General features: G+C 42.7%; 1 protein-coding gene across 1 annotated transcript in view; it reads left to right on the plus strand.

Annotated features, from left to right (window-relative positions):
* LAMC1 (laminin subunit gamma 1) overlaps nucleotides 1-23,521 on the plus strand; it is a 139,289-nt gene that overhangs the window by 31,231 nt on the left and 84,537 nt on the right. The window lies entirely within an intron of this gene.

Consider the following 23,521-nt stretch of genomic DNA (forward strand, 5'->3'; position numbering starts at 1 on the left):
AAATAAAGGGGCATGGGTCTGTTGAGGTGGGAATCAATGGACTTCTGCATCTCATCCGCAGACCTGTAGCTATCCAACTAGTTTCCTGCCTCTAGGTTCGCTCCCCTCCACTCGGCTGTACACAGCAGGCCAAGACGACACTTGTTAGGAGCCCTCGAGTCTGGTCCGACCCATGGCGACCCTGCGTGCAACAGGAAGAAACATGCCCGGTCCTGTGCCACCCTCAAAATTGTTAGCTGGAATCCAGTGTTGCAGCCACCGCGTCAGTGTATCCCGTCAAGGGCCTTGTCTGTTGCTGGCCCCTCCGCGTTACCAGGCATGATGCAAGTCAAGGCAGTTCCTTGTTCAGTGCTGGCTACCACTTCCCCCAAGTGAGCATCTCAACCAAGTAGGACCTTTCAACTAAATGTTTGGTGTATATACTTTGTCTTACGAGTGGAGACATGGTAGGCAAGGACTCTCTGAGAAGGTTTCTTAAGTTTGTGGAAAGAAGAAACAAAGAGAATAGATTTTTTTCCCACGAACTTTTTGAATCTAATTTGTTGCTTATGTGTTTTGCATCTCCAACATTGACACAACTGTGCTGTCTACCCCACAGATGTCTGCTGACAATTTTAGTTTGCTTCTCCCCTCTTAGGGTAGAACCCAAATTTGGAGAAAGCGCTCCGTATTTGTTTATTAACTTGCCCTATTTGCACGCAAACTATCCTGTTAATTTTTTAATGATGGAATGCTGTGTGTACCACCTGCAGGTGTAGAGACGATGTATAGAAATTGAGAAGCCCAGTACTAGTTTGATTGTACTTACAGTACTAGGATAAGTTGTGGCAGAATTCCTGGTTTTCAAACTTATTTAAAAAGGTTATGTCAACACTTTATCTTTGACTTTTTTCTGTGACTGTATTCTTCACTCCGGGAGCCTTGCTTTATTATGTTTGTTCATTTCTGGAGAGGGGCCTTTTTCTCCTTGATCGCTGTGCCGTCCCATTGTAATAGTGAGACAATCGGAGCCACCTTCTTCCTTTGTGTCAGTTATGAGTTGAGGTCTTTATTTTTTAACCTCAATACATGACGAGGAATTTGGGCAGTATCAATAGTAAATATGATTTGTAGTGGGTGGCATTTTATGTGTGTTTCTAAATTCTCTCTTCATGCCTTAGATATTTCGCATTCTGTAAGCTAGAAATTCAGTCCCAGCTCAGGATAATGTTATCTACCGATTGTTTGTTATCAGCGGATCTCAGAGTTGCTGCTGCTCATGCTGTGTGGGCTCTTTTTACCTGCTTTACTCTCAGTGTGAGCCTTATGCTATCTAATCTTTTAAAAGATCCTTTGGGGATATCTTATCTTGTGTGCAACCCATTCTTTATTAAAAACAGATGGATTCTACTTCATGAGAACGATAAGTACTATTTTGATAGCTTGACGTTAGACACTTTTCTGGTGGTTTTCTTAGATGAGTTTTTTAATTGAACGTTTTAAAGGTGGAATTACTGAATCAGAAGACATGGACATTTTGAAGGCTTTGAGGTATTTTAGCGTTAAGCCCTGGTTAGCTGGGCCTGAGAGTACGTATTGTTTGGAACCACTGAATTTCCCTTCCTTCCTCTCTTATTAATGTAGGGCAGTTGAATGACTTTCTCTTCTTCCAAGTTTCGCTATCCTCAATATTCAGTAGCTACGATGAGTGACTTCCTAGAATGGAGCTCTGCTTTGGCTTGTTAAGGAGGATTAAAGATGACCACAAATGCTCAAACATGCCACCTAACTAATAGGAGATGTCAACATGCTATGCTTGCTCCAGACTTAGCCTTTAAGCGAGTGCATAGCTTCCTCCACAGCCTCCTGAAGTGTGAGCTGCCATGTTGGAGCGGACAGAGGGAGTGCTCCCGTGAGTGTTCTCAGAAGAGTCTAGCCTTCCATCCCTCCACACAGAGGCCTCAGGCGTGGCCAGCTCAGCTCCCAGATGAGTAACACCAAGTGACGCCATTCAACACCATGTGGAGCGCACCAATCACTGGGCCAGCCCTTCTTGCACTTCCAGACTCTCTAAACGGTGGGGTGTTACAAGCCATTGTTTTTAGCCACTGAGCTTTGGAGAAGTTTGTTGTGTGGCAATACATAATGAGAACAGTTTGTGAGCCTCTGGGGTTATTGAGTTGGAAAGCTTAAGGGAGCCAGCCTTTACTCCTTCCTGGAATGGTTGCTCCACTTCCCCCTCCGCCCCCTGCCTCCCCCCCACCCCCCTCCAGCAGTGGTTGTACTTCCCTTTGGCCCAACTAGAGGAGCAGGAGAGAAGAGCCAGAAGGACCCGAGGCTGTGCATTTTTGTGTGAGAACTGGCTCTTGGCAGACATTGAAACCCAGGGCTACCCTGGGATCTGTCGGGGAGAGCACTCCGGTCGGCTTCCCTTTGTGTCTGCCGATGACCTCAAGGAGCGTGGAAATGTGGGTAAGCAGCAGAACTCAAACCCTGTTCTTTTTGTTTTTAGATCATTTTATTGGGGGCTCATACAATTCTTATCACAATCCATCCATCCATCCATTGTGTCAAGCACATATGTACATTTGTTGCCATCATCATTCTCCAAACATTTGCCTTCTACTTGAGCCCTTAATATTGGCTGCTCGTTTTCCCCCTCCCTCGCCACCTGCCCCTACCTCATGAACCCTTCAGATAGCTCATAAATTATTATTATTTTGTCATATGTTACACTGTCCGACATCTCCCCGCACCTTCTCTGCTGTCCATCCCCCAGGGAGGAGGCTATACGTAGATTCTTGTAATTGGTTTCCCCCTTTTACCCCACATTCCATCCACCCTCCAGGCATCACTACTCTCACCACTGGTCCTGAAGGAGTCATCTGTCCTGGATTCCCTGTTTCCTGTTGCTCTCTGTACCTATGTCCATCTTCTGGTCTAGCCAGATTTGTAAGGTAGAATTGGGATCATGATAGTGAGGGGGGTGGAAACATTTAAGAACTAGAGGAAAGTTATATGTTTCATCTTTGCTACCCTGAACCCTGACTGATTCATCTCCTCCCCACACCCCTTCAGTAAGGGGGGTCCAATTGCCTACAGATGGACTTTGAGCCTCTACTCTGCACTCACCCACATTTACAATGACATGATTTTTTGTTCTTTGATGCTGGATACCTGATCCCTTCGACAGCCCGTGATCACAGAGGCTGATGTGCTTCTTCCATGTGGGCTTTGTTGTTTCTGAACTAGATAGCCACTTGTTTATCTTCAAGCCTTTTAAGACCCCAGATGCTATATCTTTTGATAGCTAGGCACCATCGGCTTTCAGTGATCGTATCAGGAAGGTGGGCACTCACTGATAAGATTTTTATTTCTTTGATGTCTGATAACTGGTCCCTTTTACACATCCTGGTCAGACAGGCTGGTGTGCTTCTTCCATGTGGGTCAAGCCCTGCTCTTGATAGCCTTAGATTCCTGCCCCACCCCTGATAACAACAAAACAAATGGGAAACAACATGAAAGCTTCACTTTCACTGCCTGTCGAAGACAATGTATAGCCTCCCCTGGCTATTCAAGCCTTCCATCGGCAGGGCCCACAGTATTCACTGTAGCCTGAACTCATGGCATTTTAGAAGAAGCTTCCACATCGGTTTCTTCTGTTCTTCAGAGCACTCCACGCCTCATCATTTCTCTCCCAAACAGTCCCACTCGATCACCTCTTCATACTAAAAGGCTAATTTCAGTTGCAGTCTTTTCTTAATATTTGTAATTTTCCATCCCTCCTGTTTACATCCTTCCATCTACCTCTCCATAAGCACAATCTGCTTTTCTGTATTGTTTTTTGGGTAATGGTGTTTGTCCTTACTGGATGATAAGCAGATTGTGAAGACTCAGCCCAAATCAAACCAGTTGCCTGACGTTGATTCTGACTCATGAGAACTTTATGTGTGACAGCAGAGAACTGGACTTCAGAGGGTTTTCAGTGGTTGACGTGGTTTTGTTGTCGTTTGTTTGTTTAAATAGATCACAAGACCTTCCGTTTGAGGAGTGTCTGGGGTGGATTTGAACCTCTCACCTTTTGATTAGCAGCTGTTGGTGCCACCCAGGTGTTCCTAACATTAATTCAATTAAGCAGAAGCTTTGTCTTTGCGTTTTCTTCCATATTCAGAAAAGCCACTTGACAGTTCTCTAGGAGTACTGGATATAGTGGCCAGGGACTTAAAAGGACGATTGTTTGGCGAATGTGTGGGTCTCCTTGTGCTTACACAGGTAAATGAGGCAGGAAGCTCACACAATGATTTCTCTGTTCCTCCCAATGTTGGCTGGAGTTCTTGCTCATTCTGCTTCCTGTCTAGGGAAGGAGAAGATCAGTTATTTCGGGATTTTTTTAGTATGAATTTATGTACAAGAATGCTGCATATTCAGCTCCCTTGTTAGAGCTTTTATAGTGCATTAAATATAAACCCTTGAAAAGCTTGTTTAAAAATTAGCTTTTCTTGGCCATACTTGTATTTAATAGTTAGACCAGTATTTCTCGGATATTTTTACTATACCCCACTATAAGAAATACATTTTTACATGGCCACATAGTCAATACATTCGTACAGATAGAATCAAGTTTCTCAAAACAAACATTACCATTTCCCCCATATTTTGTACCCTTATTGATAAATTCAGGGCTCGACTTACTAGTGTCTCTTTATAGTCAAGAGATAGATACGTTGTTTGAAGAGCTTTGAGAATGATAGATACTTGACTATAAAGGTTGGTTTTGTGATATGTCCCTGATTGATGATCATCCTCATAAAGAGATTACTCAAGTTATGGTGCTACAGCCATGTGTGAAGAAACCAGATGTTGCCCAGCTATCAGAAAGAATAGTGTGAATGTCTGATATGTGAACCATATTGTCGATAAAACTATATCAAAACAATAGATACTTGAATGGTAAGGGTCTAATTCTGGAGCTAACCAGCTACCTGTTATACTGACAATATTGGTATGTGTGTGTAAGCGCTTGTAGTTGTTTAATTTTTTTATTTGTGTACAAATTGAAATTGACCTAAAATTATTTTTTCCTTTTAAATTAATTTTTTGTTGTGAACTATATATGTATGTGTGTAAATCTTCTTTATGGCACCAAAGATTCAAAACGTAAGTTGAGCTTTTAGGATAAGGTTGGGCACATTGTACATGTTCTTTCTGGAAGAACTTATTTGAGACAAAAATGACCTGTCCCTGGAGAGCTTGAGATTGGTGAAGGAGATTTTTTTGATTATTATAAAATTTTAAAAATGCTTATTGTCACTGGAAAACACTCCTAAAGTTCTTGAACTAAAAAAAAATAGGTTATTGTCCATCCCCGTTTCCTGTCTCATGACATTGTACATTTCTTCACAATTTGAGTCATTTCATATGCATTTTCAAATTTATCAGATAGATTTCATTCCTATTATGATTTTAAAATGTTATCATAATATTTATTATACTTCTGTTCTTCATTTTTTAATTTTATTTTTGTACTAGCCAGTGGTAATGGAAAAGCAGGGTGTAATTCAATTTCCACGTGTTTGATGGTTTTCTTCTTGGTGTTCTTTTTCATTTCTAATTTTGGAGTACTGTGATCTGAGAGAACACTTTGTAGTATTTTGATGTTTTAAATTTTATTGCAGCTTGCTTTGTGACCTAACATGTGGTCTGTTCTAGAGAATGTTCCAGAATACATTGTGGAAAAGAATGTATATTGTGCTATTGTCACAGGGAGTGTTTTGTATATGTCTATGAGATCAAGTTGGTTGACTGTGTACTTAGTTCTGTGTTCATTGAAAGTCTACACTAATGTTTCTTTTATTATGGACTGTGGTTGTTGTTAGGTGCCATGGATTCAATTCCGAGTCACCGTGACCCTGCACACAACAGAAGGAAACACCCCCTGGTCCTGCGCATCCCCATCCTGTTCTGTGTTTGAGCCCATGGTTGCAGCCACTGTGTCGGTCATCCTGACACAGGGCCTTCCTCTTTGCTGCTGCAGACTGTTGTTGTAGAGTTGTCTGTTTCTCTCTTCAACTCTGTAAGGGTCTGTTTTACGTCTTTTGAAGTTATTTCATTGGGTGAACTCTGGAGTCCATCTCTGAAGTTGGTGCTCTGGACATGTCTGCAGTGTTGCCTCCCGAGATAACATGCCCCACAGGCAATGTGACTCTATTGCTCATGACTGCTGGGGAATGGTATTGCTTTCTACTCGTACTTAAAATCTGAGAGGGTTCTGGCATTCTAAAAACCAGTAGTGAGTAAACCCTGGAGCTGATTCTTGCTTTTGGGGACCTTTGTGGGTGTCAGAGGAGAATGGTACTGTAAAAGGTTTCCAGTGGCTTATTATTTAAGTTTAATACCTATATCATTCCAAAGTTCAATCACATCAATCAGAATTGTACAATTGCTACCATAGTTTCCAGACATTCTTTTTTCTACATGGGCTCCTTGACATCATCTTCCCGACACCCCTCTCCCCTCACCACTGTACCCCACTCCCTGCAAAGCCTGCATTCTACTTGCTGCCTCTTTAGGTTCATCAATTTTGGATTTCATGTATCAAAAAACATATAACACAGTTTCAAGAGGGTGATTTCTAATGACACAACACTTCTGAGACACACGTAATATGAACAAACAAAACAATACAAACCAAAAATACCGAAAATTTTGGAAACCAGATCAGGTCCAGCATGCATCATAGGGGGGTTTGGGGTGCTGGGCTGGAAATCTACTGACTCAATGGCTTATTTTGTAGAAATGAGTTGATTGGTCTTTCCTGAAAAGCACATCTGGAGGGATTTGAACCTTTAACCCAAAAGGGTTAGTAACTGAACACATTACCTGCATCATCCAGGGACTGGACCACCGTCTCTAGGCCGCTCATCTTTTATAGTCACACTGAGCATGAACCAGTTGGATAAATCAGGTCTTTGGGATATTTTCGTAGACGGGGTTGATGTAGAGATTCAAGATTTGTCTCCTTGTATTACCTCAGAGTGAATCATGATGTGCTGACTGAACTTAAATGTATCTAGTGTGCATAGTATGGTAGCTACCTTACCTGGCCCCAGGACTATGAAGATGAATATGGAACATTTCACTTTAATTAAAGGATGAGACATTGATTATTCATCCTGGAACCGTAAGCACTTTAGAGATTTTTAGCACTTTTTTTTTTACAGATGAGTCCAGGATCTTTGCTGGAGCAGGGACTAAAGCATTCTGCTGCAAACGGAAAGCTTGGGAATTCAAACCCACCAGCTACTCCAAGGGAGAAAAATGTGGCGGTCTGCTTCTGTAAAGATTCACAGCCTTAAACGCCCCACGGGAGCAGTATTGGAATGGATGCTACAGCAGTAGGATTTTTGGAAACTGAAGCCAGGAGGATGCGTGTCTCTTTCAGGTTCAAGGGCTTGTGCTCTTTGTGCCCACTGTGTTGGTCTTACCCCTTGGAATAGTGTGAACCTGTGTGCTCTCTCTGACTCTCATTCACTTGTCCCGTGTGAAAATAATGATGGTAGATAGCTTGAACCAGTTACCAGGGGTTGGTTGGCCTGTGCTCTTGACACTCACTGAAGGTGCCTTAGCCTCATTGGTAAAGATGAGCAATGTGTTAGGTTGAGTTTTCTAGAGAAGCAAAAACAGTGACACTCACATATGAATCAGAAAGAACGTCAAGAAAGCATTTTATGTCAAGAAAGCATCCCAGCCCAGTCCAGCTCAAGCTTTGGGCCAGACGTTACCTGGAGACTGAGACTCGTGCCGCTGCCAGTGGATGAAGCAGGAAACTGCCAGAGCACAGACGCGAGGGTGCAGATACACGGAGATCCAAGGTTGGCAGGCGTATGGCACGGTATCGAGAGCTCCCTGAGACAGCACGCCAGCCACACGGGCTGCCCCCAGAGCCAAGCAGAGAATACAAGTGAGAAGGAAGGAGTAGAGGGTCAAGAGAGTGCTCAGTATCCTCAGTGTCTCAAAGCAAACGGCCACACCCCCAGGAAGACATCGCCTGGCTGCCATGATTGATAGGCTGAACTCCCCTCCTACATTCACCCAAGTGTAGGTTGATAAAACGGTCTAACCATCACTGGGTAATACTAGCTATCCTACTATTTAAGATTACTGTGGAGACTAAATGTAATCTAATCCATTAGAGTATCACACGTTGTTTGGTACAAAGTGACCACACAAACATTGATTACTAACAGGTTTTATAAAATTGAGAATCTACTGAGGATACATCTGAAAAGATATCCCGGAGGCTATAGAGGAACTGTTGCAGGGAAACAAAACAAACAAACAGAAACTCATGTACGGGAGGAGACTTAAGGAATCCTTTGGTGTTTTTCATAGTTGCGCCCTTTCTCTTTCACGGGACTTGCCTTGGGTTGCCCTGCCCCGCGGTGGCTGCCCAGTGTGGTTGAGGCAGGTGCACTTCGTTGCTTCCTGCTTACTACTGTGAGATCTTTGACAAGTTTCCTTTGGTGTGAATTCCTTCATTCCCTTGGCTATAAAAGTGAATCACAGTCTCTCCTTCCACGGGGTTGGAAGGCTTAAGTAAGGCAGCAAATGTAGAGAAAAACCCGTGGAGCGCCTGCCGCCTGACCCACCCTCTGCTTCCTGTTCCTTTCCTCATTACAGCCTGGCTCCTCCGCATCTCAGGCCCCACTTCTTACCTGGGCAGACAACCTGGCTTTACCAAACCTGATAGATGTATGGCCCATCGAACAAGTCTTGCTGTCTTTTAAGCCCTGATCTCTGCTACCCTTAACCTTGAGGATTTTTCATCCCCACCTCATTTATCGATCTTTCTTCTCATCCAGAGTGTCTCCAGGACCACTCTGTGGGTATTTTCCCATCCCCATAGAAAACCAGAAGTCACTTAAATCATCACAGTTAGTTTACAGGTGAAATCTAGGTCCAGGGAGATATGAAAGCCTGAGACGAGGACCCCTGGCTTCTAGACAACGGCCCTCTCTAGCAACTGTGCATCATCTCATTTTTGTGAGCTTGCAACCAAATCAAACCCAAAACCAAACCAAACCAGACCAACCGAAACCAAATCAAACCTCAAACCAAACCAAACCAGCCTTAGGCCTCACAGAGGAGAAGCTCTCCTCTATTTGTATACTCATCTTACTCTAGATAGGAGATGTAGTATTTGAGTGATTCTGTTTTGTTTAAAATCACAACACAATTAATAACCTTTAATTACTGAGCAAATACTATGTGGAAATCTTTGAGGAACATGGACTTAATAAGAGACTGTATTTTTTGGGGAGCCCACAGCCTACTGGATAGGCAAATTCTCAATGGGAATGAGCGTCTTGAATTTGCTGAATTGTTGGTTTCTCAGAATGACTGAGAAGAGAGATTCAGAGAAGTTGGTGCCTTTCTCGTTCTCTGCCTGTCACCTGTCTGAGAAGACATTTGACAGTGGCAGGCCTGCGGTTTCTGTTTCAGAGCCACAGTGGTGTACGCCTAAGCGCTTTGAGGATGTTGCACCCCTTTCGCCATCTGTGATGGGCAAACAGCTTTCACAATATAGACTGATCTTCAATATGATTAAATTGCCCCCCTCTGGAAATTTCCTGACCCACCAGACCTATAACCAAGTTCTCCCCACTACCACCACATAGTTACTGCCAGTGAGTCAATGGTGACTGATAACAACCCTAGAGGACAGAGTAGCATTGCCCCGGTGTGTTCCCATAAGAGTAGAAAACCCATCTCTCTCCCAAGGAGCGGCTGGGTTTGGAGCTGCTAACCTTGCCACCCGGGCTCCGTACCCCAAACTACATATGCATGTGTTTATTTTAAAAGCTGTCAAACTGAAACCCTAGCTGGTGGGTTTGGGAAATGGAAAATATTCTCCACTCAAGTTTTAATTTTTTTTCATCTTATGTAAGTACCCATGCTCTGACTCAATTATATCACATTTTATGTCCAATTCCACATGTAAGAGCTGAATCACATTCGAAAGGCATCATTGGAAGAAATGTCTGAAAAATAACAACAAACCTCATCTCTTTCTAAAAATACAGTCAGCTCATGTCAGCGAGTATATCTGACTGTTCTAAAATGAGTCTCATTCGCTGTCTCATTCTCTCGTTCTCTCTTTTTAACATGGGAGGACATCTAGTGTTTTCCTGTGACGTAGTTTCTAAAAGTTGACTGGTTCAAAATTTAGTTCTCAATTTAATTCTTAACAATGTTGTTAGGCAGTTTTAGGCTTATTTTAACCCATGAGCAAGGAATTACCTGGTTTTCTGAAAGACATACGTGGGGCAACATGACAGTTGTTTTAGAGTACACAGCACAGTTAGGGACTTTTAGCTGAAGTCTGATGATTGCGTGAGTTAGCTGAGTTTCTGTTCGACTGTTATATATTTCACCCCTCTCATGGAGGGATGACGGAATTAGACTTGACTGAATTTTACAGGGCTTTGGGATTTTGCACATCTTTCTGTCAGCTTTCGGAAATAAATGCCTTGTTTGTTGTGGTGAGGAGTCCTTCGTGGGTCTCATAATTTGCCAGATGGCTGTGCATTGAAGCTCGGCTTGTGTCTTTTTTGCAGTTATTTGCTAGCAAAGAGCCATGCTGGTTTCTGACCCCATGCTACCCTGTGAAATACAGAATGGTGGATCTGGTGATTTGGGAGCCCAGTGAACCATTCACTAGAAAACACATCCTAAAAGGTTTAGGTGTACGTTTGTGGGTACGTTTGCTTCCTATTTTTCTGTAATGTCTTCTTATGGTTCAATATGTAAATATTTAATCTTTACTCCTCTTACTGTTTCTTGTTAAGCACATTATCTCTTAAGACTGTTTATATAGACAGAGTATTTCTTATGTCTCTGGGTGTGGGTGTTCTAAGTACCTCCTGGAAAAACCTCCAGGAATTTTTGCCCACCTAGTTGGTTTCCCTGGAGGCAGAGAGAAGGTGCTTAATGAAGGGAAAAAAAACCTCACGACAGCCCCCAACTAAAAAGTACCTGAACATTTGTTTATTTATTTATTTAGAGGTAAAACTCTTCAGCGGCAAGTCTAAGCAGCCACAGATTCTTAAGCCAAAGCAATGTCTATTTATTATTGATTTATAACACTAAAAAAATGTCTTCCCTTAGAAAAGTCTCACAACAGCTTTTTTTTCCAAAGGTAACTACAGTACAAAACAGGATCTGTTTTTTGTAAGTGTCTGAGTTTACTGGCTGTTTAACAGGCAGTGGCTTCCAGTAATGAAGCGTCTTCCAGTTTAGGTCTTCAGAAGCTGAGCATCTGTGCTTAGGCATGGCCTGGTTGGCAGAGATAGAGACCTACTCTGTCATCAAGAGCTTACTGAACCCTGACTGCTGATAATTTGGCTAGCTCATGCTACACTCCCTGGTTTAGAGAGCTCTTCTGAATTCATGTTGATGGGTAGACTGGGCGATTCTAGAAATGACATCAGCCTACTTACCTTGTTATGTGTCACGATTTGTGGTTTGTATTGACCCAAAGGGAAGTTGCTCTGGTGGCAGAGCGGGCTAAGCACTGAACTTCTAATCACAAAGGTCAGGGGTTTGAAATCACCAGCTGCTCCAAGGGAAAAAGATGAGGCTGTCTGCTTCCATTAAGGTTTATAGCTTCAGAAACCCCAAGGGCAGTTCTGTTCAGTCTTCTAGGGTCATTATGATTCAGAATTGACTCAGTGGCATGGAGTTTGGTGTTTTGAGTTTAAAATTACTTTAGAAACTACCTACTCTGATTTTTCATTCCAATGAAGGGAATTAATTTAGCAAGAATAAGTGATTTGTTAGAAGTCAGCAACTAATTTGTGAAAGCTCTGGTAAACCAGTTACAAGATAGGTTACACAGGGGCGGGGGCCATCCAGCCACTGGGTTATGTTAGTAAGGTCTGGGGAATCGTCAGTACCAGCTAACATCACACATCTCACCAAAGAGAAGCAGTTTTCACCATCACATTAGGGGTGAGGTAATTAAATGTTGGACCAGTATGTCCTGAAAATGATGTTATAAATACCCACATGGCCTCTGGCAGAAAAAAAAGGTTTCCCACCCCTCATTTTAGATAGAAGGTGTAGGCCAGGGGAGAGGTCAAGGAAGGCACAAGTCAGAGTGGGTGTGGCACATTGGAAAGAGCTGGTTAAACTCATGGCTGCCAACTAGAAGATGGGCAGTAGAAACCCACAAGCCGTGCCATGGAAGGAAGATGTGACGGTCTTCTTTCAGGAAAATAGTAGCTTTGTAAACCCTATGGGGCAGCCCTCTGTCCAAAGGGTCACAACGAGTCAGTCAGTTGAAGGACAATGGGAAGGGCAGAAGGCCGCAGGATCTGGAGTTAGGTTTGAATGTCATTAGTTATACACTGTGTGATATTTTGTTAAGACACTTGGTTTCTTGGACCCAAAGTTTCTTTATTTTAGAGATAGCATAAGGATTAAGTGGGATGGCATGCGTGAAATAGCTAGTAGCGTGCCCATAATGGCAGCCCTTACTCTTGGGATGGTTAAAGGGAGGGAGTGGGAGGCAAGGAAGGAAATGCGAACTCTGTTGATAGGGAGACTCCTTCCAGACCAAGCCCTTAACACCTCACGTCTGATCATTCACTCTTGCCTTAAAAAATATCACCCATGGCTCCTTATGGTGCAGCCACAAGTTCATGCCTACAAGATCATGCTTTTCCAGCTTTACTTCCTGCCCTCCACCAGTCTTTGGGAATCTCTTGCCCTTGGAACATGGGGGGACTTTCCATGTTACAGCAATTGTCCCTTAACCCATCCCTCTCACATCCATCTCTTCTATGATACCTCTTTGGCTTGGCTTCCTCCTCTTTTTGCCTTCTTCTATGGTAAGCCATGACTTCTATTGTGTTTCCATAGTACCCCGTGTTTCCATAGTACCCTGTATAGTCTTGCAGTGCTTACTAAACTGTGGTTGTGAGTCAGAATTGTCTTGACAGCCGTGGGTTTTCAGTAGTGGCATACTAAACTGTGTATCAACCCCTTGTTTACATGTGTGACTCACCATTAAGTCCCATTAAGTTTCCGGAGGTCAAGGACTAGGTCTTCGTCATCCTTGTATCCTTAGCAATAGATTGGTGCCAGACCAATAGTAGATCTGTTACTCAATATTTGTTTGAATGGATGGAGGATGAACGAAAAACAGAAAAAGTGGAGGACATCTTACGTTGCTGTAACAACATAAGCAAAAGAAAAGGCAGCAGAATTAGAGAGATGTTGATGAAAAGACTGTGAGAGGTGTTCCTTGGTTTGTTTTTTACTGGAATTAAAGGTTGATAAGAAGATTGGACTACTTCCTGGAAGGCTTTGAATAGAAGCAGGAGTGAAGTACATTATGGAAGGGAGGCGCTTCAGTACCTTGTGAGAGAAGTGGCACAGGGTTGCGTTAGGGGGACATTGGTTTCGATCCTGGGATCTTAGTGTAGCTTACGGTAACGATCCCGATGTGAATTAACCAGGGCTGGTATTGGGAGGCTGGTGCAGTAGTGGTTGTGTGTTGGGCTCTGGTTGGCAGTTTGAATCCACTGTGGGAAAGAGACCGGGCATTCTGCTTCCCAACAGTTAGAGTCTCGGAAACCCACCGTGAGTCTGGTTGGGTTTTTTTGAATATTAGGATGGTGTCAATGAGAAAGGCAAGAGGAGATCCACTTAATATTACAAACCACTGGTCACTAACAAAAGAGTTCCTTTGATTTGTCACGTTCTGTTTCTCAGTAGTAAAATCCTTTCCATTTGAGTTTGCAATCTAAAAATTCGACCTAGGTTTTGCACTTCCCACTGTGATGTTTCAAAGTATAACAGGAGTTCTTTGTGTAATAACTCTTGTTTTTAGATCTCTTTTTGGGTCCAGTTTCATCTATGCTGGGCTGTGGGCCCAGGAGGAAACTTGGGAAATAATTTGTCAGGTCTCCTTGGCATTTACAAGATGTTCCTATAGTCTGCTTATTATAGAATGGCTTCCTGATTCTGTTATGGTTTTGTTGACAATGCGTGTTAGAAGAGCAGCATCAATATTGTTTTTATTTATTTTTTCCTCCTTCCCTTTTTAGTGCTTATTGTCGTTAGATGCTGACAGGTCAGTCCTACTCAACAGTGACCCTCTACCACAGAAGGACCCACAGCCCCGTCCTGTGCCACACCCTCCTTACACTTGTTACTATGCCAACCCATCTCTTTGAGGATCTTCCTTTTCACTGACCTTTTACCAAACAAGATGTCCCATTCCAGAACTGGTCCCTCTTGTCCACAATTTCTGAGCCAGACTTGTCATCCTGGAGTTTAAGGAGCATTCTGGCTGTACTTCTTCCAACACAGATGTGTTGATTCCTCCAACAGCCCATGGTATAGTCTGTATTCTTCAACCCCATCAATTCTAAGATCTTTATTTGTCAGGCGGCTTTTGCATGCATATGAGGTGACTGAAATGCCGTGGCTCGGGTCAGGCACCTTAGTCCTTCCAGTGCTATCTTTGCTCTCTAACACTGTGTCGCAGAATTGCCCAGTGCAGAAGCAGGGCCATTTAGTTTCTTGACAGTTGCTTCCATGAATATTGACTGTCGATCCACGTGTCATGTCTTTTACATTTTATATTTCTTTGTGGTATTTCTGTGAAACCTCTTCACGGATTGTGAGAAATGCCACAAGGAATTCTAATGAAAAAACTGATTTGGTTTAGAGATATAAAGTAGATTCGAGGTTATCAGGGATCGGCAGGATGGAAGAATGGGGAGTTGATGCTTAATGGGGTGATGAAAAAGTTTGCAAGTGTGATATGAGCAGCACAATACTGTTTGATGTGATTGAACTATGGAATGGTATGATTGTCAGTATTAGTTTCCAATAAAATGGTTTTGGGGAAAAAAGAAAAAGTTTGCAGGTAGGTAGTAGTGGTGATGGTTGCGAAACACTGGAACTGTAATAATTACCACTGAAATGTACCCTGAAAATCAGCTTTGCTCAGTGAACTTCTACATTAAACAATTAATAATCTAATTGAATTTGTTTGAAGGGGTTTCAGAAAATTTGTGGATAACTTCCATTATCTTTCAATTCCCATAAAAATGCCTGTAACTCATTTTCATGGCTGCACATGATGAGGAAACTGATATGAGTGCGTGCTCTGGTCCTGGTCCTTGGTACTAGGTTCTTCAAGATTATTTATATTGAAAATATAGCCAGCACAAACCTACTATAGTAACATATCAATAATCCACTTGACTAAGGAAGTTGAGGCTGTGGATAATTAAGTAGTTTGTCTCACCGAACCTTATTGGAATGTGGCAGAGAAGTAAGCTCTGTTTTTTTTGCACGCATGTCATGCCTGTCTGTGTGGATGTAGCATTTGCCAAACTTGTTACCCGAACCCTTTATCCAATGGGGAAAAAGAAAATTAGCTGCTGAGTATGGGTAGGGGTACCATGGAGCCTTTAGAGGTGTTTTGGGGAAATGGATAGGTTCTACTGCATTAGCCACCACCATTGGGAAGGTGGGAGGGGAGCCCTGGTGGCATAGTGGTCATGTGTTGGGATGCTAACTGCAAGGTCAGCAGTTCAAAACCACCAGCTGCTCCTCAGGAGAACGGTGGGGCTTTCGGCCACCTGTAATGTGTTACAAGTTTCAGAAACTCTCAGCGGCAGTTCTACCCTGCTTACGAGGCAGAAGCAACTCGAGGCTCGCGTGTTACTGGGAAAACTTCAGCAGTTGCCTTTGTGGGAACAATCTATTCCGGTGGTCTTTACAGTCATTGTCTGAGCCAGTGAAAGAGATGCTGGTTCGTGTAGAGCTTCCTTACGTTCTTTCTGCAGAAACATGTTACAGAAAGAAGTGGACTGGGAAAGGATATGTCTGCCTCATCAGATGTAATTGTCACCAAGAGCTCAGCTAACCCTAGACATCCAATAGCTGCAGTGCAGCGTTTGCTTCTGTCTGAGCTCTTCCTGGGTGGCATTATGAGAGAAGGCTGTTAAATTTATTTCCACAATAGTTTCCTCATCCATCATACTTGACACCATGTCAATAATTAAGGGCTTAATAAGATATTTTCCTAGATAATGTTTGCCTCTTGCAGAGTTTATCCTGTGTTAATGCCGATTTACTTTGAATGAAACAGGACGTACATTTTTATTGCCAGGTTATAAATATCAAAGGCAACAAGACTGAAGCTTTAAATTAGTATTAAATAATCACACAGCCAAATGGATAAATTGTTAGTAGTATTATACACCTGACTTTTAAAAAATTAAATTTTACTTACTTTGTTGTTGAGAATACACACAGCAAACAGTTTCTGCATTTACCATTTAGCGACAGTGACATTTCCTGTGTAATCTTCCCTGTCCATGTTGACTTACTTCCAGGTAGGTCCATCTTAAAAGAGCATAATGTTCAAGGTAGACATCCTTTTCTTTCAATGTTATTTATTTTGTTTGTTTCCACACTTGTATGACCTTGATTAGATCTAGCTGTGCAACACTTCTCACCCTCCTGATTTGCATTGTCCTTCTCCCATTAACCTAACCTCACTGTCCCCGAAGGCTTCTACCTGAGCTCTTGAGTTACTGTTGTCCGTCTGATCCTTCATTGCTCTTACATGAACTTAATGCTTATGGTCGACCTTTCAACATAGTAAAGTTAAACTATTGTTCTGATTTAGGATGATTTCAGGGGATAGATTGGGCTTAAAGTTTACATATTATCTCAATGGCATCTGTAAGAATTTGAAATTCTGTTCCCTTTCCCCCCACTTGGATCAGATTTCTCCTATCGAATCTTTGATCAAAATGTTCATTAATGGTGATGGACATCATCCACTTCTCCTGGTCCCGTGGCAAAAGAGGCAGTTGTTTTGGGAGGCAATTAGTGCTCATTTTAGTTTCCCAGACTCTTCTAATTTTTAAAAAACATGTTTCTTTTGCTTTTTGGAGAGTAGGTTAGAAGGCTTTATTTCGCAAGCTCTGGTGCTAATGAGCCCTGGTGATGTAGTGGTTATGAGTTGGGCCTCAATCTATATGGTCGGCAGTTGGAAACCACCAACCGCTCCGTGAAAGAAAGATTGGGCTTTCTACTCCCGTAAACAATTAGTCTCAGAAACCCACAGGAGTAGGGCGTCGTTATGAGTCAGCACTGACTCGATGGCAGTGAGTTGGAGTTTGGAGTCACCAACTAGAAACTTTATAGCATTGTGGGTTACACATTGGGCTGCTAACCGCAAGGTCAGCAGTTCAAAACCACCAGCTGCTTCACCAGAGAACGATGAAGCTTTCTACTCCTAGAAAGACTTACAGTCTCAGAAACCCACAGGGGACATTTGTACCCTGCCCTAAAAAGAAGGCCCCTATGAGTCAGACTCTACTTCAACGCAGTGAGTTTGAGTTACTACCTTGTAAGGAGCTCTGGCAGTGTTACTAAGTAAACTTTGGACATTTAGTCACAGATCAGTAGTTCAAACCCACTTGCTGCTTTACCGAGAAAGATGAGGCTGTCTGTTCCCATGATTTATAGCCTTGAAAATTCCGCAGACGGTCGCTTTGAGTTGGGATAGAATTTGGAGAGCGTTTGAGTTTCCAACTTATAAGTAGGGAGGAGGTATAATCTAATATTTCATATTTCAGATGTGCACTATAACCCATTTTCCACTCTATATCATTCAGTTTGTTTGATGCCTAGTAGTAAGATTTTTCTTCTTGTTTTTTTTTAAAGCCATTCGGTTAAGGCAAATCTCTTCACGTAAATGCAAACATCTGCATGAATAATCAACTTAATTTGTTCCCCTTTTATATGAGGAGTGTGTCTATGTGGCTGCTAATTTTACTTTGTGGGTTTTCCTGTGTTGTGTTATTTTTATGAACTAAGGAACCATTGTGTGAGAGTTCCTGTGGGAGGGAGAACCAGGTTGTGTCTGACCCACGTGGGATGTCTGCCCTAGCATGAGCGTGGGATCAGCGAGACCCTCCTTAAAGAGCAACTACCTTAATAGATGACTGGGAAGAGTTCTTAAGAGAGTTAAATATGTATTATATATCTTATTAAGATCATTGGCATTTCCATCATGGTGACTAAGGAACAGGCGACAAACACTGGAGACCAGCTGGAAAATATCGATGCGTTTATTGCTTATTTGTGTTTTAGGTGATGGAAAGACCAATGGACCAACTGCAATTTCCATTTATTATTATTTTCTCCCAAGAGTGAGAGTAGGCGGCCCAGAAAGCAATAAGTAGCGGCATCCTTGGGTTAGTGTCATCATTCCAGTTTATGGACAACTCCTACTTGCCCATTAATGCTGGTGACCTTGGCCTCATTTTGAAATGATTGAATCCACTCTTACTTGAAACAAGTCCTAGACATCACGTTGATTTACTGCACAGGCAGCTTTTAAGTCACTGAGAGAGACCCAGCCTTTGTGTTTTGCACTAAGCCCCCCAACCCAACCCCCTGCCATCAAGTCATGTGGGACTCAGCGACCCGATAGGACAGCACAGAACTAACTGCTCCTTGGGAGTTTCTGAGACGGAAATTCATTTTGATTTTTAATCATTTTATTAGGGGCTTAAACAACTCTTATCACAATCCATATATACATCAATTGTGTAAAGCACATTTGTACATTCATTGCCCTCATCATTCTCAAAACATTTGCTCTCCACCTAAGCCCCTGGCATCAGCTCCTCATTTTCCCCTCCCTCCCTAAACTCCCTCACTCATGAACCCTTGATAATTTATAAATTAATATTGTGTCATATCTTGCCCTGTCCGACCTCTCCCTTCACCCACTTTGCTGTTGTCCGTCCCCCAGGGAGGAGTTTATATGTAGATCCTTGTAATCGGTTCCCCCTTTCCACCCCACCCGCCACCCTCTCAGTATCATCACTCTCACCGCTAGTCCTTGAAGGGATCATCTGTCCTGGATTCCCTGTGTTTCCAGTTCCTATCTGTACCAGTGTACATACTCTGGTCTAGCCAGATTTGTAAGGTAGAATTGAAATCATGACAGTGGGAGGGTGGGGTGGAGGAAGCATTTAGGAACTAGAGGAAAGTTGTATATTCATCATTGCTACACTGTACCCTGACTGGCTCGAGACTGAAATTCTTTATGGGATTAGAAAGCCTCATAGTTCTTCCATGGAGTGGCTGGTGGGTTTGAACTGATGAATTTGCAAGTCAGCCTAATGGTCCACCTACTACTTCACCAAGGCTCTTCGAACAATAAAACAAAAAAACCCAAATCCACTGCCAAGAGTGTATTCTGAGTCCTATGTAGGTGCTCGCAGGCTGTAAATCTTTATGGGCATAGATAGCCTCATCTTTCTCCTTTGGAGCAGCAGGTGGGTTTGAACTGTCAATTTTATGGTTAGCAACCAAACACCTAATGCACAGCTCGTCATGGACCCAAGTCATGCTAACTAAGAGCTGTGTGTCTATGGTTCTACTTGCCTACAAATTCTTAAAGACATGGAAACGATGCTTTTTCGATAGTCAGGGACTGTATGTGTCACTTGTCCTCAAATAATGGTGGTACATCCATTCATTCAGCAGGTGTTTACTGAAAACCAGTGATATGCCAGCACAGCAGCAAACTCTGAAGATGGGACTGAGTAACTCGGCCTCGTGGGGAAAGGATGCATGGGACAGAAGGGGTAGGAAAAGAACTCATGAGGTGTTCGGAAGGCTTCCTAAAAGCCTCTTGAGGGATGAGTAGGAGTTTGCACTTGGTAATCTAGTGACTTCCCTGTCACATTCCTCATCCCTCCCTCTCTCCCTCCCCGTCCCTAAGGTATCAAAAAGTTAGAGGCAAGAACAATGTTGTCTTCAATGGAGGGTAGAATAGTTTCTCACCAAATGATGCAGGGACAACTGCATATAAAAAATTAGCTCAAATGGCTTAAGTATCTAAGTTTTTATCAGAGCTAATACTATTAACAGTTAGAACAAGATATGTGCAAATTTTCATGACCTTGGATTAGGCAAAGGATTTTTTAAAATATTATGAGACCTAAACCATAGCAACCAAAGAAAAAAAATTAGAAAAATTGCACTTTTTTAAAAAAAAGGGAAAAGAAGATAGGATAGGATTTCAAGGATAAATCAAGAAAGTGAAAAGACAACTATATAATGGGAGAAAGTATTTGCAAATCATAATACACCTACTCCTAACCTATGGATTGTCTCGTTTTCTCACATTCTACCTTTATGATAATAGTAAAAATATGTGTTATTTTGTGCACTAACTAGTCTATCTGCCTTCATGGCCGTGGCTGCTGGATGGACACCCAGGTGGCACTGGGAACCTCTTCTGGGTTGCCACCTCCTCTGTGGCATGAGGCACCGCAGCACAAAAGGAAGGAAAGAGAGAGAGGCAGTGGGGAAGGTGCTTAAAAGAAATGTGTGTGAGTTTAGTGACATCCCATAGTGAGCTGAACTGGGCATGAAGGCTCTGCCTCAGTGGCTGTAGGTGGGTGTGTCGGCTGGCCTGGAGGGCACAGCAGGCCCAGGGATCTTGAACTCAAGGGTGTGCAGGCTTGGCAGTGGAACCCTGGAGGCGGGTTGGGGAGGGGAGCTCTGTCCTAGCACAGAATGAAGGTGAAGTCACACAGTACGGATTTATCCAACTCCGCCTCCTCCACAGGCACGATTCCTTCCCAGTGCTGTGGAAATCCCAAACTGGATTCATTTCAGTGATGAGCACATCAGCAAATCGGAGCAGGTAGCACTTTTGTGATCACTCTCTAAATTTAAAAAAATCTGAAAACAGAAACAAAACCAAACCTCCACTTTTATATGATGCTGATTTCCCCTTAACTACTTGGTCACTGGAACCTAACCATGTTGATAGGTGGAGAGTAGCTGTGTCTGCTGAGTCCAGGATATGCAAAGGACGTCTACAAGCTGACACTAAAAGGACACATAACCCGAGTTAAAAATGCGCAAAGGATTTGAATAGACAATTCTCCAAAGAAGATACATAAATTACTAGCAACCTGGTTTGGTCTCGCTAGAGAACCCTGTCTAACACAGAAGACTAAAGAAATGACCAGTAAGCTCACGAAAAATGCCCAGCACTGTTGGTCTTTAGGGAGATGAATTTAAACGGATAACGAGACTCCTCTACACCTCTCGGGGGATGGCTATGCTCAAGGTGGCTTGGTAAGTGAGGGTAGAGCGATTGCAGTTCTTGTACATTGCTGGCCCCAATGCAAAATGGTGCAGCCATTTTGGAAATTTAGTTCATCAGTGCCTCAGAGTGTCAATCACAGAGTTTTCATATGTTCCAGTAATTCTACCCTTAGGTTTTCACCCATGAGAATTGAAAACATGTTTACACAAAACCTACACACACATGTTCATAGCAGTATTATCTATTATAACCAAGAGACACTCAAATACTCATTCACCTATATGTTAACATGGTATTTCTGTACAATGGGGTATTTCCTCATAGCAGTGAAGGATGTGTGCCACACCAGAATTGAATCATGCAAATATTTACTACATGAAAGAAGCCAGATATTAAAGAACACATATTGTATGTTTACTTTTAGCCCAAAAGTCCAGAATAAGCAAATTTATAGAGACAGGAAGTAGATGAGTGGATGGTGGGAAGCAGAGATTAGGAAGAATGAGGAGAGGAGTAAGTGCTACTGGATTATTTGGGGGATGTGATGAACGTGTGTAGAAGTAGTGATGGTGGTTACACAATCGTGTGACTATACAGACAGCTACTGAATTGGGTACTTTAAACGGGTAAATTTTATGCTGTGTGAATACTGTATATCAATTTTTAAAAAGTGTTCAAAAGAACATTCAACAGCCGTATTATACCAGAGTAAGTAGAAAAGAATTGCTTTAGGTGCTACAGTTCATACCTGTGTAGGTTTATTCCCAATAAAATGAGTTTAAATATGTTTCTGTAATTAACAGATGGCTGCAGATGAGTTCATTAATATAGTTGTCTTTGTCTCATTAACTCACTGCCATCAAGTCAGTTTTGAATCATGGCGACCATATAGGACAGTGCAGAACTGCCCCTGTGGGTTTCCGAAACTGTAAATCTCAATGGGAGTAGGATGCCTCGTCTTTCTCCTGCAGAGTTGCTGGTAATTTTGAACTGCTAACCCAGTGATTAGCAGACAGCTTTGTCACCTGGGCTCCTCTAGTTTCATTGGGGTGTCATAAGGAAAGGTCCAATAAAAATACTGGCTTCCAGAGGCATTCTGCTGGACCAAGAGATCAGCTCAGAAAGTTACGGTGATCGTTTTTTTGGAATTCTTAAAGGAGGAGAGGGGGTTATCATGATAGATTTCCCTCAGAGTCACAGGATGGTACTAGGAGTTCATTAAGAAATTTTAAGAAAATTGAAAACTTCCACCAATGAGAAAAAGCCAAAAAAATTGCACTAAGGATTTTTTTTCTCTTATTCCATCACAACAAGGCACCTGCTCATTTTTTGAGGGTAGCAAGAGAATGTCATTGGGAAACCGTATCACATCTACCTTGTAGCCCTGAGCTTGCTCCTTTAGACCTTTGTTTATCACCGTAACTCGGACAACATTGTAAAGGCACATAATCTGGGGCCCACAAGGTGCCCAAACTGCTGTTTTGATGAGGTGTGAATCATGGAGCCCAGGAGCCTTTGGGGGAAGTGTAAGTCCTACGGAGACACCACCCCAGAAGTGTGTAGGCATAGGTGGGAGGATGTAGCAATAGCAACAGCTTCACATTTCAAAAGTTTTGTTGAATGAAGAGTTCTGTGGTTTTATAGCAATTCTTTCTAATTTACCACTGTACTTGGCATGTAAATAAAAATGTCATGGACTTTGTGCAGTTTTAATTTATATGGTAAATAGTGAATTGTCAATTCTCTTGTCCCAGGTCCTCTAAGGAATAAAAGATGCATCAGAACACAGATGTCAGCGTATATACTCTAGTCACTATGTCATCCCTAGTTGTGGAAGAGCTTGCTGTGGAGAAGCTTCACCTGTCTTCTCGTTTGTCATTACTCAAGTCTGTGGATTACGTAGGACAGAATGTAGTACTTTCTTAACTGTGCTTTCAAAGTCTTGGCAGACCTTTTACTACGCCACCTGTACTCCTAGTGTTAGCTGTCTTGACACAGCCCGATGGTGTGATGGCTACACGGGCAGCTAGCTGTTAACCTCAAGGCCAGCAGTTCAAAACCAGAGGTTGCCTCGCAGCAGAAAGATGAGGCTCTCTACTCCAGTGAAGAGTAGCGGTTTAGAAGCGTCCTCAGTGCGTCAGAATGGGCTCTGGCGGTGCATTTGAGTTTTTTATTTCTCACCGCCATTGTTGATCTTCTCCCTCCGCTAGCAGGAACTCAAGAAGTGGTTTGGTATTTCAGCAATTTATCCCCATTTCCCAGTCGAAGAGATCAAGATTCCAAGGGGTTAAGGGCTGTAGTTCTTTGCTCACACAGCGTGCCTGGAGGTTGGGGCCTAAAGTATGCTGTGCTCTTTGCGCATCCTTT

The sequence above is a fragment of the Tenrec ecaudatus genome, chromosome 1 (genome assembly GCF_050624435.1).
Source record: "Tenrec ecaudatus isolate mTenEca1 chromosome 1, mTenEca1.hap1, whole genome shotgun sequence".
NCBI lineage: Eukaryota > Metazoa > Chordata > Mammalia > Afrosoricida > Tenrecidae > Tenrec > Tenrec ecaudatus.